Consider the following 6,000-nt stretch of genomic DNA (forward strand, 5'->3'; position numbering starts at 1 on the left):
AAAATCATATAATTTCCTATTAATTATAAATATCAATAGAATGCGTGAGCTTACTAGGGGATACCAATATGTCGGTGCGGTGGCATCACTTTTTATGACGTCATGAGCAATCCAGTTCTCTATAGGGATGTTAATGATTAATCGATGATCGATTAATTGTCGAGAATACATTTAATCGATAAAACCTACCGATCATGGATTAATCATTTCATCAGTTTTGCCGCGTTCATTTAGTCAGTTTTGCCGCGTTCATTTCGTCAGTTTTGCCCCGTTCATTTAATCAATTTTGCCGCGTTCATTTCATCAGTTTTGCCGCGTTCATTTAATCAGTTTTGCCGCTTTCATTTCATCAGTTTTGCCACGTTCATTTCATCAGTTTTGCCGCGTTCATTTCGTCAGTTTTGCTGCGTTCATTTCGTCAGTTTTGCCGCATTCATTTCATCAGTTTTGCCTCGTTCATTTCATCAGTTTTGCCGCGTTCATTTCATCATTTTTGCCGCGTTCATTTCATCAGTTTTGCCACGTTCATTTCATCAGTTTTGCCGCGTTCATTTCGTCAGTTTTGCCGCGTTCATTTCGTCAGTTTTGCCGCGTTCATTTCATCAGTTTTGCCGCGTTCATTTCATCAGTTTTGCCGCGTTCATTTCGTCAGTTTTGCCGCGTTCATTTCGTCAGTTTTGCCCCGTTCATTTAATCAATTTTGCCGCGTTCATTTCATCAGTTTTGCCGCGTTCATTTAATCAGTTTTGCCGCTTTCATTTCATCAGTTTTGCCACGTTCATTTCATCAGTTTTGCCGCGTTCATTTCGTCAGTTTTGCTGCGTTCATTTCGTCAGTTTTGCCGCATTCATTTCATCAGTTTTGCCTCGTTCATTTCATCATTTTTGCCGCGTTCATTTCATCATTTTTGCCGCGTTCATTTCATCAGTTTTGCCACGTTCATTTCATCAGTTTTGCCGCGTTCATTTCGTCAGTTTTGCCGCGTTCATTTCGTCAGTTTTGCCGCGTTCATTTCATCAGTTTTGCCGCGTTCATTTCATCAGTTTTGCCGCGTTCATTTCGTCAGTTTTGCCGCGTTCATTTAATCAGGTGGAAAGCACTAATTGCTAATGGGGGTGTTTTCAGAGCAGCCCTGTTTCACAGGTATCAGTCTGTCTTCAGGACACCCCCCTTGTTTTCACTTCTTTTGGATTAGCCCAACCCACTGGAGAAGAGACAGATTGGCTACTTTGCTGTATATTATTTATTTAATTGTGAGAGCGTTTTCCTAGTCAGTCCTCTTCTACCATGTCAACAAAGACATCGGCAGTGTGGCAGCATTTTTTTTAATAGAAAATGGGAAAAAAGTTGAATGCCAATTTTGCAAGCAACAGTTTGCATATCACAGCTCGACGACAAACATGTCATATCACCTAAAAACGGTAAGCTAACTTGTCTGCGTTAGGTTGCCCCGTCTGTTTTGAGTTGCACTTTATTTCGTTTCTGCGCTTTTTTAATAAATATTCCTTTTTTATTAAAGTGGACGTGCCTTCTGGGTATTAAAGTAAAAGCTTTAAGTTAATAGTCTATTTGTGTCTCAGCCGCAAAGCTGAGCTGATCATGTGTTCACAGAGCGGCTGAAATGATAGTGTCTGTCAGTTATTATAATACATATGACAAAAACAATTGTCTAAATTATGTTGCATATTCCTCAAAAGTTCTTGTGATGATATCACTAGTTGACAACATAGTAACAGTTACTATATTTTCAGAAATCATAGGCTATGATTCAGAGCCGACAGACTCGTGTGTCGACTCGTTTCAGTGCAAAATAAAAATGTCAAAAACAATTTAATATACTGCAAATAGCCTACTAGTTTTTTATGTTTATTTATAATTCATTTAGGCAGACAACAAGGCTACCAAGTACTGCGCACAGTGCGCAGCTAATTAATTTAACGTTTTTTTTCCAAACATCATTTTAGTCGATTTTTTGTCGAAAATTTCAGGACCTCAGTTGAGCAAGATTTTCTTTGGATGATTACAGCCCTAGAATTAACCTTTGCTTTTAATACGACTAACAAAGCTGAGAGCACTAAATGTAAGGGTGGGAGAAAAGGTTGATGCATCGCGATTCGTTATCTAACGATTCAGAATCGATTCTGTGTTCAATTCAAACAAGAGTGCGTGCGGTCACTGACCAAACAGAAAAACCCATTGATAGACGAACGTTCGTATGCTGGTGAATTGACTGTTCGCAAAGCCCCGCCCCTTTAGTTACTGTTGCTATGTCCGACACACCATGGCGCTCTCACACCACACACGTTCTCACGTAGAGAAAATACATTGCGGAGAAAAGAGGACACTGACAACACGCCGACAGACAGGACAGAGCAAGGTACTTTTGATATGAAAAAGTCTAAAATGTTGTCTTTTTTAAAGAAATGTAAACCACAAATAGCGTTTTTGTGGCTCTTTAGTGTGTGGTGATCGCTGTAGCGTCTCAGTTAAAGCTGCTCATGAACCGATCATTTCTTCTAGTTCTCTACTAAAAAAAAATGTTGTTTCAACCGCGGAAAGACGCCAGTACACACCGTTTTTCAAGTTCAAGTCCATCGACGTTAATCTACTAACTCTTCTGACTGCTTTGTCGGACAAACCGGCAGATTCGGCGATGTGATTGGTCAGATCGCCTGTCAATCAAACTCGCGGCGAAGGGTGAAGATAAAATGGACAAACTACGACCTGCTTACCTGGCGTAACTCTGTAGCTTTTAAATGTGCTATATAAATAAAATTTGACTTGCCTTAACTTGAAAGTAAACTTTTTTTTTTGCTTTAAAGACTTTTTTGTTAAAATGTTCTAAAGAAACTGAAAAAGTCACACTTAGTTGTAAATTGAGAACTGAGGGGCCAGTTGCATAAACTAAGCCATTATGTTAAGACAGTGTCTTAAGATCTAGTATGAGCCACTAGCATAGGCAAGTGGCATTCAGTCTTACTTTTCGTATCAAATTAGGCCAGTCTATGTTTTTATGCAACTGATTTAAAAAAATGATGAACAGTCTTAAAGAAAAAAATGTATGTCTAACTTGTAAGACTAGTCTTAATGGTTTATGCAACCGGCCCCTGTTTATTCTTAATGATTGTTCTTTGCAATTGTATGGCTTACCATGTTTCATTCAGAGCTTGTTAATCCTGAATATAACTTTGTTAATAAAATACAAATATTGAAAGAAATCTTCAGAATCATTTTTAATATGGCAATACTGTCAAACAGATATTCTAACTAAAAACAAAAAAGCATAGTAACTCCAATTTTGGTTAAAATATAAAGTTCATGTATTTGCACAGCAGGATAATTAGTTAGCAAAAAAGTATGTTAAGAATCGTTTTTGGGAATCTGATCGTTACTCCCAGAATCGGATCATTAAGTGCCTTAAGATTCCCACCCCTAACTAAATGATATTCAAAGTCACATTACACGCTTTAAACATTTAATAAAGCACATAAACATTAACAACATAAACAACTTTAATTAAAAAAAAAGGTTTCTAGAAAATTAGGTTTAAAAAGGTTTGAGTAATATTCTGAGTTTGCATTCCACGGTTTTTATTAATTTTCAGGAATATTAAATCTGTTTAGATGAGTAAATGCATGCTCACATTTAGTCAAAAATACAATTTACACAACCTCTGTACTTGTCTCAACATGGCGACAACAGAGCGGTCAGTCAACAAATAAGAAAAAAAAGTAACTTGCGTTACTTATTTGAAAAAGTAAGATATTTAATTGTAATGCGTTACCTTACTAATTACTTGAAAGAAGTAATCTGATTACGTAACTCGCGTTACTTGTAATGAGTTACCTCAACACTTGTTTTTAATGAATAAACCCAACCCCCATCCCTTCAGCCCCGCCCCCCACAGACACGCCAGCAATGTCAGCACAAAATGATTGACGGGTAAAGCACGTTTCTGATTGGCTAAGACAAGGACGGACCGCTCCCCTGACTCCTTTCGCCGTTTACAGAGTCTGTAGCTGTCACGGAGACAGTTGTGATTTGTAAAGCCACCCATTCAATGATAACTGTCAGGAAATAGGCACATTTTATTTGTGGTAGTTGCCACAGCACCCAGGGTTTCAGCCGTTTATATAATGACCACAATTTTTTACCACAGAAGCGCTTCAACTCTCCGCTCAGAACGGAGTTGAGGAGTCAGTCCGCATTACAATCGAGTAAAACAACTAGAGTTAAACTACTAGAGAAAGTGAGGTAGCGTTCGTTAAACTACACTAGTCCGCGCGCACGGGTTCGCGTAATGTCGACTGCGCTACAGCATTATGACGCCATTTCTGTGCCACACAACTGCAGTCGCTTGACATCGACATTCTTATCATTGCGACGTCCAGCGCCGGTTTGAACGTACAAAGGAACACAATCTGTCGCCCCCACTCTTTAATGCTGCAAGCCATGTTGACTTCGTGAAGTGGGACGACAGCGACATTTGCTATTTCGAATAAAGCCAAACAGCCCGACGGAGAAACGCACGCGAACTAGACGGTTAAATCACAAAGAACTGACACGAGACCCGCTTTCGTTGTTTAAATGGAGGCGACAGAGCTCGGCTACAAAATGCTGACGGCTTGTGTGCAACACAATGAACGATCCAGAGGCTTTCCGAACAAGGTCAACCCAAACGGGGTTTGTACAACTTGCTGCGATCGGGGAAATCGGACTTGTTTTCGTTCGACATCTCCCGTCAACTGAATGGAAAACACAAGCGCCTAACGACAATGTCATATCAAACAATAACGGCCGTTTTAAGACAATGTCATTTCAAATAATAACGGTCTTTTAAAGACCAACGTTCGAACCGTCGAAACGCAACCGACTATCTGGGCAAATACAACAACTAGGTTGACAACTACGCGACGGTAGTGATGAAAATCAACTCGCCAGCCATTTCTGCTCACGCTCAGAAAGATCCGTTCATCCAAAGAAAGGTAGAGCTCGTAATAAACACCGATTTTCCAGAAAATAGGCGATAACTGGACGTTCGGAACCGAAAACTGCACGATTGTTGATTCATTCGAAGGGACGATCGTGCGGGAGAGTGAAAGCAAGTGAACGATCCCAGTTCGTGTTCATAACCCCAATTCATACACTCAAAGATTTCAACGTTTTTAGTCTAAATATCTGTTTCGATCGCACAAAGCCTTACGTAAGGGACAGTGTTTCCCCCATCAGCTATTGATGCCGAGCAGCGAAAAGAAAGTGGTCGGGTCTTTTCGCGAATTCCAACACAACATCTGCTGACGGCGATACAAGTGAAGCCCAAAGTTGCCCAGTCTCCCACATCTACTGATAACAAACTAATAAAGGCGAACAAAAAGTCCCCCGCTGTTTAGATGCACTATTTAAACCCCTTCTGGCCGGCGAGAAAACAAGGTTAACCTCGGATCACTGTCAGAATAAGGGCAAACGATTCGCGTGGATAATGTTAACAAGTGATGGTTTAGTTGAAGCTCGACGCAGGGTATAGTTTCTTTCGATCTCCGTCTCCATTAAGACTTTATCTGGTCAACATAATGTCCTACCTGATGTATCCGACAGATCGCGATGTTCCTCCGCTGAATTAGTAATCCATTGGACGATCGAGGGAAATCATCGACGATCAACGCTGGAAACGTCGTCCGAAAATGTAGGAAAGGTGTCGGGATGCGAATCCGACAAAATAGCTCAGCAATCGCACTCGTTTTTTTTCTCTGTGGTAATCCTCTCCGCGTCTGAAACGGACTGAAGGATACACAAACCGCCCACTGTGGACTCCGCGCGCGCTCATTGGCTGCTCCGCGCGCACCAACCGCCCCGTTAGTTCGCTATTGGAAGGTAAAATCGGGGGAAAACGTCTCGGAGTTAAATTAATCGCAAAGAAATCGCAAAGATACACGGGACTTGTATGTTGTGAACATGACACCCGCGCTATGTCATCACTGGGACGATGGGACGCACAAGGAT

The 6,000-nt window shown here is 40.8% G+C and overlaps 1 protein-coding gene across 4 annotated transcripts in view; it reads right to left on the reverse strand.

The window, feature by feature from the left end:
* Nucleotides 1-6,000, reverse strand: part of arid4b (AT-rich interaction domain 4B) — a 168,525-nt gene extending 162,525 nt beyond the window's left edge. For 3 of the 4 annotated variants that reach the window (XM_079843602.1, XM_079843601.1, XM_079843603.1), the window contains exon 1: nucleotides 5,580-5,879. The gene's annotated coding sequence lies outside the window, so the exon portion shown is untranslated. Of the gene's footprint in view, nucleotides 1-5,579 lie in introns of all 4 variants that reach the window. The other variant, XM_079843604.1, reaches the window with a different exon arrangement.

This window comes from Gobio gobio, assembly GCF_949357685.1.
Source record: "Gobio gobio genome assembly, chromosome: 18".
NCBI classification, from domain to species: domain Eukaryota; kingdom Metazoa; phylum Chordata; class Actinopteri; order Cypriniformes; family Gobionidae; genus Gobio; species Gobio gobio.